The 12,551-nt window shown below is 38.7% G+C and overlaps 1 protein-coding gene across 7 annotated transcripts in view; it reads right to left on the reverse strand.

The window, feature by feature from the left end:
* Positions 1–12,551, reverse strand: part of Osbpl9 (oxysterol binding protein like 9) — a 127,110-nt gene that overhangs the window by 104,450 nt on the left and 10,109 nt on the right. The gene's annotated exons all lie outside the window — the stretch shown is intronic.

The raw sequence follows: 12,551 nt of genomic DNA on the forward strand, positions 1-12,551 counted from the left end.
TCATAATCTCAGGCTAAAAAAGTAATTCAGGATGGCATTAAGCAAAGAGTTTTTTGCTGATGTAGAATTAAGGACCTTGAAGCAAAAATTAGTAAAGTGATAAAATCAGAAACAATTTTCCTTTACCAATGGTAGTAAAATTCTATCTTAGCTGAATTTACATGATCAAAACTAATTTCACAAACTATTCTAAAAAATGCCCAAGGCTAAGTTAATCTGACCTGAATATTTACAGTAATACATATTGCAATATGCTAAAAGTTGTTTCCCCTAAATTCATATGCTGAAATCCTAAATCCCAATGTAATGGTTATTAGGAGGTAGGGTGTTTAGGAAATGGCTAGATTGGGGTCTTTATAAAAGAGGACCCAAATAGAATGTTCTTTCCTTTTCATCATGTTAAGAACAAGTCAAAAGGTACCATCTAAGAACCAGAATTTTATTTATTTTTATTTATTTATTTATTTATTTTTGTCAGTTGTGGGGCCTGGACTCTGGGCCTGGGCGCTGTCCCTGAGCTCTTCAGCTCAAGGCTAGAGCTCTACCACTTGAGCCACAGTGCCACTTCCGACTTTTTCTACGTATGTGGTACTGAGGAATCAAACTCAGGGTCTCATCCCCTGATGCCCTCATGTACTCTACCACTGAGCTACCTTCCCAACCCCCAGAATTTTATTTTTAAATAAAGCTTCTGGTCTGTCACCCTGTAGAGGGAAGGGGAAGAAGTTTTCATCTGAGAGGCTACTAGTTTAGTAGAAAAGGGAATGACCAGAATACTCAAGAGACAGTTTCACACTAATCACATAGTGGTTTGCCTTGCCTGTCCATTTCTTAAATCTTTAGGAAAGAGTTAAACATACTAAGAACTATCCAACAGACTATCAACCTTAAATCTGCTTCGTAGATAACTACTTCTCACAAAAAAGTTAAGAGAGCAATAGGGCCTCTTAATTGCTATACTCTGTGCATATCTTATTACTATACCTGAACTTCATTGTGCCACTTTAAAAACACCTTCAGGCTGAGCGTTGGTGGTCCTGCCTATCTTCCTAGCTACTTGGGAGGCTGAGATCTGAAAGATCTTGTTCAAAGCCAGTTTGGGCAGCAAAAAGCCAGTCTAGAGGTATGGCTCAAGTAGTAAAGTACTAGCCACGTGAGCTCAAAGCCCTGAGTTCTAGTACAAACAAAAAAAGAAAAAAAATAGAAAAAATAGTCATTTAATTTTCAAAGTTAAATTAAAAACTCAAACTATTTTCTATTTGAGGCTTCCAAGGCTGCAGATGCATTCATATGAAAAATCTCTTTTAAAGGTATAAAAATCATTTTAATTGTCTATCCCTATGACTTTAAAAAAAATGGAGAAAAAAAGAAAGTGCCATTTCTAGAATAAATTATTTTTAAAAAGTACAACCAGTGCTGGGTGCCAGCCCTGCTCACACCTATAATTCTAGCTACTCAGGAAACAAGAGATCTCAGGATTGCAGCTCCAAGTCACCCTGGGTAGGAAAGTCTGCAAGACTCTTGTTACCAATAAACTACCAAAAAGCCAGAAGTCGGGCTGTGGCTCAAGTGGTACAGTACTGGTCTTGAGCAAGGAAAGCCCAGGAACAGTACCCAGGTCCTGAGTTCAAGCCTCAGGAGCAGCTTGTATGTACATGTGTACACACACACATACACACAAAGTATAGACAGAGATATAAAACATGATCATCTGAGCAGTAATCCAGTGTCAATATGTAGACCACACAATTTAATAAAACATCATGGGCTGTGAAAGATAAAAGTTTTCCATTCCAGCTCTGCTAATGTGCAATTAGTACAACTTTGGCCAAACCATTTATGTTCCCTGACCGTAGTATCTCCATTTGTAAAATGGAGACATTACATACTCTCACAGGATCATTGCAAGTACTGAAGTAATAAGAAAATCATGTAGTGCAACACCTGGCATAGAGATGACACAGATTTAGGCCAGATGCATACCCTCCCTGCTCTACCTTTAATACAGCAAGCAACAACTTGCAATAACTTTCTTTAACTCTATTCTCACAGACCACATCTTTTATAGAAGCTTAGAACATAAGACTCCAAAATATGGTGCTTTGACATACTGAGCCTAAGCAACAATGTCAAGATCTCTCTGACTCTCTTCCAACCTACTTCTCTTGGAATCTTTCCTTCCTGAGGCCCAGAAAGGGGCTTTCTTGAGATTTCCTTGTCTACCTAAGGAGCAAATCCAACAAACAGGAAATAATTGCCTTCCATCTCCTTACTAAAACCTTCATTGATCAAGTCAGATCATAAAGGAAGAGACTGAAAATCAAATACCACCTCCCAGGAACCCAAAGGAACTTTGTCCCAGAACTTGGGTCTTTAGGCCCATTAATCTCACCTAAACATCATTTACTCTCTACTAAAAGTGCTGTTAGTTTCCCTCTGCCCTCTCTCCTAATGAAGGATCTGATCTTTTTTAGAGTTGCAGATTTTATATAGCACCCAAACACATCAACGAATTTGTATGCATTTTCTCCTGTTAATGGTTATAATTTGTCTCAGCAAGCATACAGGGAGAATGGGGAAGGGAAACTTTGTTTTTACACTTTCTTTCAGGCATGTCTCCTACCATCAGCTCACTACCCCCTCTACACACACCAGTCTACTTTAGTAATGATATATAGTCAGCCCAGCAATACAAGCACCCAAAGCACCAAATAATTTCCATTATTCTTGCTCATAAAGTCCCACTGATGACCTTATCCCAATCCAGCTCCTACACTCAAGTACAATTAAATGCTTTCTCCTCAATTTATGGATGTTTCTATTGCACTATAGTATAGTGTCATAAACAGGTATACTTGTTTTCCTTATCTGACAGCAATGCTAATTATGTTATTACTACTATTAATATCCTCAACCCATCTTCCATAACTGACCTAATGTCTGGGACCAGAGATGTATTACATAAATGCTGCCTTTACAGATGACCAGCATCCTCTCAGGCATCATCCTCATTCAGAAGCGTAATTCACTTGAAATATGCCCATTTAGTACCCATTCAAGCTACTCAAGACCCTTGAACAGGAGAAACTTTTTTCCTTTTTATTTTTTTAAATTATCTTTAATGAACAAAAGAGTTGCCATTTAACAAGGCAATGTATTCACTGTATCTTGATCAATGCCACCCCTTTCAACATTCTCACTCATCCTTACCCTCCCTCGCTCCTCTCCTTCTTCTTAATTTTCTAGGATATGGGGTGGTGGAAGAAGCTTTGTTGTTTAATCTGGGAACTGAACCCAAAGGCTTGCATATGCAGAGGCAAGCACTCTATCACATGAACTATTTTGGTCCAGCTCAACTTTCAGTTTTGTTTTTATCAAATCTTTAATTACATTTTAAAGTGTTATCATTTAACATTATTACAAATTAGTAATCCCTAACAAAAGAATATAGACACTAAATCAAATCAGTAACAACTTATCTATAAGGAACTACTTATTTGTATCTTAATTATAATTACTTCATTGTATGTCCAACATGTCTATACACTTTCAGAACATTGGCTTAGTATATTCTTAACACATATTAAATATTCAAAAATATCTCAATGAGGGGCTGAGAAGGTGGCTCAGTGGAGGGCTTGCCTTGCATGCATGAGGCCCTGGGTTTGATTCCTCAGCACCATACACGCAGAAAAAGCTGGAAGTGGCGCTGTGGCTCAAGTGGTAGAGCGCTAGCCTTGAGCTGAAGAGCTGAGGGACAGCACAGAGGGACAATGCCCAGGCCCAGAGTTCAGGCCCCATGACTGACAAAAAAAAAAAAAAATCTCAATGAGGAGCTAATGTTATAGCTCAGTGGTAAATGTCTTGCTTACCATACATGAATTCATAGGTCTGATCCCCAGGCAAAGAAAGAAAGAAAGAAAGAAAGAAAGAAAGAAAGAAAGAAAGAAAGAAAGAAAGAAAGAAAGAAAGAAAGAAAGAAAGGAAGGAAGGAAGGAAGGAAGGAAGGAAGGAAGGAAGGAAGGAAGGAAGGAAAGAAAGAAAGGAAGAAAGAAAGAGAAAGAGAGAAAGAGAAAGAGAGAAAGAGAAAGAGAGAAAGAGAAAGAAAGAAAGAAAGAGAGAGAGAGAAAGAAAGAGAGAAAGAGAGAGAGAAAGAGAGAGAGAAAGAGAGAAAGAAAGAAAGAGAGAAAGAAAGAAAGAGAAAGAAAGAGAGAGAGAGAGAGAGAAACAGACACAGAGAGAGAGAGAAACAGACAGAGAGAGCATGAGAGTGAGGAAGGAAGGAAAGAAGGAAGGAAGGAAGGAAGGGAGGGAGGGAGGGAGGGAAAGGAAACACGTCTTTTTTTTTCTTTTTTTTTTATTGTGAAAATACTGTACAGAGAGGTTACAATTACATGGGCAAGATAACGAGTACATTTCTTATCAAGCATTGTAGCCTCCTCCTTTGGTTCCCGTTCCCATCCCTTCCCATCCTCCCCCGCCCCCCCACCCAATCCTCTCCGCTCCCCCCCACCCCCCAACCCCCCCCCCCGCCCCCCTCCGCACCAAAGTTGTAAAGTTCGTTTTCAACATAACGACTTGTACATCTCGTTGTTGCAATGGGTCCACTTGTATCCCTATTTAAACGATTTGTTTTTCCCCTTCCCCTCCACAAATTGTACCAACATTAAATACAGTGAAAGCAGGGGTTATACTGTGGGGGAGGGGGGAAACAAGTCTTAATAAATTAACTCAACTCCTAACTTCATGCCAGTATGTAATGCCATCAATGAAAACTTGTTTAATTGGAAATATATAAATAATGTATTTGCTCAGCTTCACAAAGCAAATGTGTCTGGAAATATTTTTGCACAAACAATATATTTAAAATTCACTAAGAAAGATTAACTTAAATGAATTCTCCTATCCTTTTATAAATCAAAGAATGCCTCCCAAACCTGTTATATAAATACACTGACAACATGTATTTGGAGTTTGAACTGTAGAACAGCCAAAAAATTGAATGTTAATTTTATTTTGCTTAAAATAAATTTGTATTAAAGATTAAGCAAGAGTCCTCCTGACTTGCAAATACCTCCCGACTATAAGTGATGTCTCCTTTTAACCTTATTTATTTTTGTTGGTCATAGGTCTTGAAGTCTGGGCCTGGGCACTGTCCCTCATCTCTTCAGCTCAAGGCCAGCACTTTACCACTTGAGCCACAGTGCCACAGCTGGTTTTCTGAGTGGTTTATTGGAGATAAGAGTCTCATAGACTTTCCTTGCCCAGGCTGGCTTTGAACTGTGATCCTCAGATCTTAGCCTCCTGAGTAGCTATGACTACAGGCATGAGCCACTGGTACATGGTTAAGTTTTTATTCTTTGCAAAAGGATTGTAGTTGGGAGGGACTACCAGATAAAGGAGATACAAGGATGAATCAGACACTGCCCTCCAGGAAAATTAATGAGACATGCACATACATTATTGCCACACAAGGTAATAGGTGCCTTAAGGACTGCTCTGTATTAATAAGGTTAGAAGGGGAGCTGGGAAGGTGGCTCAGTGGTAGAGTAGGGTTCATTTCTTCAGCATCACATAAGCAGAAAAAGTCAGAAGTGGCGCTGTGGCTCAAGTGGTAGCGCACTAGCCTTGAGCTGAAGAGCTGAGGGACGGCGCCCAGGACCCAGAATTCAAGCCCTACAACCGCCTCCCCCCCAAAAAGGAATAAAAACATTTAATAAATGACAGAACACATATGGACAATGTAAACAACAGTCAAAATGGTCACTCTGCTTTTCATAAAATGTAAACACTGCTTCGGCATTATAATTCATTAATTCTTTCCCCAAAACAAGTTGCTTTCCTAGCCAATGCTGCATCTGAACCTTCTTGGTACACAGGAAAGCAATAGGCCAGGCAAACTAACCTATAAAGACAGAAATTATGAGAGACAAAACAAGAAAGGGTCAGGAGAGGTCACTTTGTAGTACACACACACACACACACACACACACGCGCGCGCGCGCGCGCCTATGTATACCTATATCTATATATCTACACACATGATAGCACTCTCTCTCTCTCTCTCTCTCTCTCTATATATATATATAGTGTGTGTGTGTGTGTGTGCATGCGCGCACACACACATGCAGGTCAGTACTAGAGATTGAACTCATGGCCTCATGCTCTTGCTTAGCTTTTTCTGGTGTTCTACCACTTGAACCATGCCTCCACTTCTGATTTTTGTTAATTAACTAGAGGAAAGGAGGCTGAGATCTGAGGATCACAGTTCAAAGCTAGCCCTGGAAGTAAAGTCTGTGAGACTCTTATCTCCAATTAACCACTAGAAAACTGGAAGTGGCACTGTGGCTCAAGTGGTAGACTGCTATCCTTGAGCTGAAGAGCTCAGGGACAGTGCCAAGGCCCAGAGTTCAAGCCTCATGACAGACCAAAAAAAAAAAAAAAAAAATAGAGATAGAGAATAGTGTAGTGGTCACCATACTAAGTATCACAACTTACTATAGCAAGACAAAAAAAATCAAACTAGAACGAGAAGGCCAGAGTAGATGTATTGAGCCAAAGATTAGATCTATTCAGCTCTTTTTATTTATTTATTTTTTCCCCCGGTCCAGTCATGGGGCCTGAACTCTGGGCCTGGGCGCTGTGGCTCAGCTCTTCAGCTCAAGGCTAGCGCTCTACCACTTGAGCCACAGTGCCACTTCTGGCTTTTTTTTTTCTGCTTATGTGGTGCTGAGGAATCGAACCCAGGGCCTCAAGCATGCAAGGCAAGTCCTCTACCACTGAGCCACCTTCCCAGCCCCTATTCAGTTCTTGTAAGAGTGTGCCTCTAATATGGAGATATTATATTTTCTTGTTAATATCTGATGCCACTAAATATGTATAACATGATCCTTCTGCTGCTTATAAATTTATCATCTTCTATAGTCTACTAACAGAGAGTTAAGTACACTAATATTCTAGTCAAATAAACCTAGAGGCTCAGTCTTATTTTTGTTATGAATTAACTGAAATTATGGCTTATATAAAATGACTACAAAGGACATTTAATGAATATTATTATGTCAAACACTTCCATAAAATTTTAGATTTTGAGCTGGGCACTGGTGGCTAATGCCTGTAATCCTAGCTACTCAGGAGGCTGAGATCTGAGGATCATGGTTCAAAGCCAGCCCGGGCAGGAAAGTCCCTGAGACTCTTATCTCCAATAAACCACTAGAAAACCAGAAGTGGTACTGTTGCTCAAGCGGTAGAGCGCTTGCCTTGAGCTGAAGAGCTGAGGGATAGCACCCAAGCCCAGAGTTCAAGCCCCACAACTGACAATAAAAAAATAAAAAAATTAGATTTTATTAGAATTAATTACTTTTATATACTACAAACTGTGCTAATGTGTAAATATATTATTTAATTCTCACAATGATCTTATGATACAAGCTCATTTATTGTTAACTATTTTATAATTTTGAGGTTCAGAAAGGTTTACTTGCCCATGGACTCACAGATGGCAAGAGACAGAATTTGAACCCAGGTACAAATCAAATGCATGTTTACACTGCATTTATACCAGCATCACTATAAGCCTGGTTAATTTAAAGCCTTCCTTCAAATTTCTCTGAGCCACAGGGGATGTATGTAAAATGAACAATCCTTCTGAATTCAGTGAAGTAATCAGACCTTGCAAAGCTCTCAGCATTAATCAGAAAATGGTACCTCTGACATCTGAACTATCTCTGGTATGCAAATTTCTAGGTCACCAGATCACAAATACAAGTCTCCATCCCTTGTCCCAAAACATTTTAGTTGTGTTCAGAAAGGTAACATACATATAAAGCATATGCTATATTTATGAAGTCATACCTGCAGTGAAGACTAAGGTAACCAAGTATTTAATCTCACAAACATTAATATTTCTGCAATACACATACATTTATACTAAGTGTGATAAAGACTATAAATAGTCACACATTAGGTCAAGTCAGGCTTTGCTTCCAAATGGGTATATCATAAATTTAGGGGGAAAAAAAAAAAAAACCTTTTTAGAACTGAAAGCTTTAAGCATTTCAAAGTTGTGAGTAAAGGACTGCGGTCTTGTATTCTGATCAAGAGCCAGCAGGTCTTTCACTATTTTGTTTTTCTGTAGTGGTGAGGATCAAACCAAAGGCCTCTTGGCATGTTAGGTCAGTGTTCTACTTGCCCAGCCCTTTCAGGATTTTTTGTTTTGGTACGTATATCTTTTTAAATATTTTCTCCTTCCTTCTTTTCCTTTAAAAAATGTATTTTTTTGCCCTCTGACTCTTTTTTTAAATTTTATTTTATTGTAAAGATGCTGTACAGAGGGGTTACAGTTATATGAGTATGGTAATGAGAACATTTCTTGTGGAGCATTGTTACTCCCTCCTTTGTTTTTCTCCTATTATCCCTTCCTTCCCCCACTTTACCGGCCCCCCCCATCAAGTTGTAAAGTTCATTTCCAACATAGTGTATTTTCTTTTTCTTTTTCTTTTTTTTTTGAGACACGCTATCACTGTGGCCTTAATCATTCTGCTTCAGCTACTTCAGTATAGGATTACAGATATGCACCACATCTGGTGTTTTAAAAGGACAATTGATTTTTTTTGCTGTCGGCTGTGGGGCTTGCTCTTCAGCACAGGGTGAGCGCTCTACCACTTGAGCCATACTGCCACTTCGAGTTTTCTAATGATTTACTGGAGATAAGAGTCTCACAGACTCATGGGACTTTCCTGCCCAATCTGGCTTTGAATCACAATCCTCAGATCTCAGCCACCTGAGTAGCTAGGATTCAGGTGTAAACCACTGGTGCTCTGCAACAATTGATCTTTTAGGTCAAAATTTCAGGCTAACAGACCAGTGAAAAGAATCACATTCACAGTCATATGATTAAGGTTTCTGCATCCTTCACAAAGTTAAATATTAAATACTAAATAGCAGCTTAAGTTCTGCAAATTATTTACAGCACATTAGTAACATATGCTAGATCTCAACGCATGTTTTGTTTTGCTTCTAAAATACTGCCCAAAATACTAAATATTGATACATGTTTTTCACAAGAGTTGATTGAAGGAAACGATGGGAGAGTGTTCAATTCCAAGTAGTTTGTGCTTAAATATTAGTACTTCTTCCACCAAACTGTGAAATTATAATCCATTATTTATCATTCAATTTTGATTATTATAAAATGCCTAAGAGCCTTTTTCCTTCTTTGGAAAAGAGTAATTAGGGCCCCCCAAATAAGACTATGAAAACTGCAGGAAGAATACTTAATGCATTTAAAGAAAGTAGAAAAACGTGTGTAAAACAGAAATAAAAAGGCAGAAGTATGAAATTTCTGATGCTTTGTCCTAATTCCAAGATTCATTCATTCCAAGAGCCCAATTTAGATTAGGGCCATACTCCAAAAATTCTTGTTCAAATTACGTTTAGGACTAAGATTTTTTTTTTTTTTTTTTGCAAAACAAGCTGTTAAGTTTTATTCCCAAGATAGCTAGGGAAAACATTTGAAATATTGTAATAAAAATATCAAAATATCAAAAGATAAACTCAAATGCTGTCAGGAAATTTTTTCTTAAAGAATTTTTCTCAAATGTTGGTGCTTAATGGAACGTGTAATTAAGAGAAAAGAAGGAAGTGGATCAAGAATTCAAGAACTATACCAAAGTGCTTAAGAAACTTTCCAGGACTTATGAAGCTAATTATCTACAAGAAACATACTTTACTTTTACAATCAAGGGAAAAATACTTTGTTAAAGGGCAATGTGAGGGAGGGGGGAAAATACTTTGTTAAAGGGCAATGTGAGGGAGGGGGGAAAAAAAGGGCAAGGTAAAAACACTCATTTTTTCTATCAGTTCTAATTTTACTTAATATTTATGGATTTCCAAAAAAGGAAAGTTGGAGGGAGGTAGAGGCAAGCCTAGGCTACATAGCAAAAACTTGTCTGTTTTTTCAAATGAAAAAAAAAAAAAAAAAAAAAGGAATGAAGGCAGAAGTTGAAAGTTAAAATTCAAATACAACAGGATAGACCAGTTATGTAGGATGTTTGCATGTTACTGTGTTATTATTACTCCTACCTGCCAGGTTGTTGCCAGGTGCTGGTGGCTGTAATTCCAGCTACTCAAGAAGCTAAGGATCACCACTCAAAGCCAAGCTCAGGCAAGAAAATCCCTAAGACTTTTTTTTTTTTTTGGGGGGGGGAGGGGTCCAGACGTGGGCCTGAGCTCTGGGCCTGGGCACTGTCCCTCAGCTCTTCAGCTCAAGGCTAGCGCTCTACAATTTGAGCCACAGGGCCACTTCCAGCTTTTTTTTCCCTGCTTATGTGGCGCTGAGGAATCGAACCCAGGGCCTCATACATGCAAGGCAAGCCCTCTACCACTGAGCCACCTTCCCAGCCCTCCCTGAGACTCTTATCTCCAATTAACTACCAAAAAAAAAAAAAAAAAGCTGGAAGTAGAGCTCTAGCTCAAGTGTTAGAGCATTAGCCTTGAACACAAAAAGCCCAGGGACAGCACCCAGGCCCTGAGCGCAAGCCCCACAATCAACAAAATAACAACAACAATAATAACACATTTAGGGCTGGGAAGGTGGCTCTATGGTAGAGTGCTTGCCTTCATGCATGGGGCCCTGGATTACATACCTCAGTACCACATAAGCAGAAAAAGCCAGAAGTAGCACTGTGGCTCAAGTGGCAAAGTGCTAGCCTTGAGCTGAAGAGCTAAGGGACAGCGCCCAGACTCAGAGTTCAAGCCCCACGACCCACTAATAATAATAGTAATACAGTTAACAAAAAACAAAAGTCCACAGAGTTACAAGTTGAGGATACTGAAAAAGAGAAGTGATAAATTGGATAAAGGATAAAATCCATCAACTGAAGTCTTTGAAAAATATGTGAGCAAATGGAATCCAGAATACAGAAAGATTACCTCTTTCAATGAGGTAGAGGAGCACAGATAAGCAGAAAGAGAAAAGTAAGTATACTAAGTACGGGTGCAAGAATGCTCCTATGAAACATTCGTTCTACTGACTGGGAAGCCTGGCATATCCCTATAAATGATGTAGGAAAGAGGAAAATTGTGTGATTAGATAGAGAGCTGAAAAAAGGGACACAGCAAATTTTCCCACAGTATTTTATTCACCCAGCTGTGCTAAAATAACACTACTAAACTAGGCATAGTGACACATGCCTGTAATCCCAGTATTCTTCAGAGTAAGGCAGGAGGCTTAGAAACTAGAGGCCACCTCGGGCTACAGACTGCAACTCCAAAACAAGAGTATCCCAAAAAACAGAACAAAAGTACTGCTAAGATAAAATAAATTATGGAAGTCAACAATCTTAGCACAGAGACTTTAATGTGGATAAAACACCAGGAAACAGAAAAATGTGAGCAGAAAAAAATTAACAATACCTCCAAACACTTTCCTTCAGTAAGATCCTATTTGAATTTTTCTTTGTACCATGGGAACTTAATTTCTACAAAAAGAGTAAATTCCCTTTTTTAAAGGACTGTGTACTCAGAAGGTTGACAACAGATTAGAAATTCAAGATCTCTCTGGACTACATTGGGAGTTTCAAGCCAAACTGGGTTGGATAGCAAGATCCCCATCTCAAAGAAAATTTAAAAATTAAGTAAGACTGGCATGGTGGTGTATACTTATAATCCTAGCACTCAGAAGGCTGAGACAAAAGGAGTTCTAGTACTTAGATCCTATCTCAAAAAAAGCAAGCAAATAGCCTGGTGCTGGTAGCTCATGACTGTAATCCTAGCTACTCAGGAGGCTAAGATCTGAAAATCAAGGTTCAAAGCAAGGACAGGAATGAATATGAGACTATTGTCTCAACCACCAAAAAGCCAGAAGTAGAGCTATGTCTGAAGTGGTAAAGTGCTAGCTACAGTGCTCAGGAGCAGTGTCCAGGCCTTGAGTTCAAACCCCAGGACTAGCACAAAAAAAAAAAAAAAAACCAGCAACAGTAAGCCCAAACTAGTCTAAGAAGACAATCCTTAACAATGAAATCAATTAAGAAGGAAAACAACTGATTAGACTGACCATTTGTTTATTTTTCTCTACTAGCAGTAATTTCTTAGTCTCTTAGTCTAAGTAACATGCATTTTTCTAGGTTTCTTTAGAATTACCAATTACCCATGTGAACATCTAATCGTAGGACCAACTTCTACCTAAGCATATTTAAGCTTAATAATTTTACTTTCTCCCTACAAATTATCACCATCAACAAGACTGCTCCCAACAGCAGCAAGAACTGACTTAACAAAGGAAGCAAGAGAATGCATGTGCTTCTACAGGGTCTGGATGATCAACAATGACTGTTAATATAAACCCATCTGAATTTTACATAAGCATATTTGCTGTGAGTATATTCAGTAAATCTTAAAATTCCAAAGCCATCTGCATTTCACCAAGATGAATTTGGAAGGCCTTGGACATTCCATTCACTAGAATAATGTGCTATACTGTTTGGGCTTACAAGATTATGTTCAGGTAAAGAATGTACTAGAGATATACTTCATTACTTAAAACAAAATAT

This window comes from Dipodomys merriami, unplaced genomic scaffold, assembly GCF_024711535.1.
Source record: "Dipodomys merriami isolate MVZ:Mamm:240054 unplaced genomic scaffold, mDipMer1.0.p SCAF_34, whole genome shotgun sequence".
In the NCBI taxonomy this organism is placed as follows: Eukaryota; Metazoa; Chordata; class Mammalia; order Rodentia; family Heteromyidae; genus Dipodomys; species Dipodomys merriami.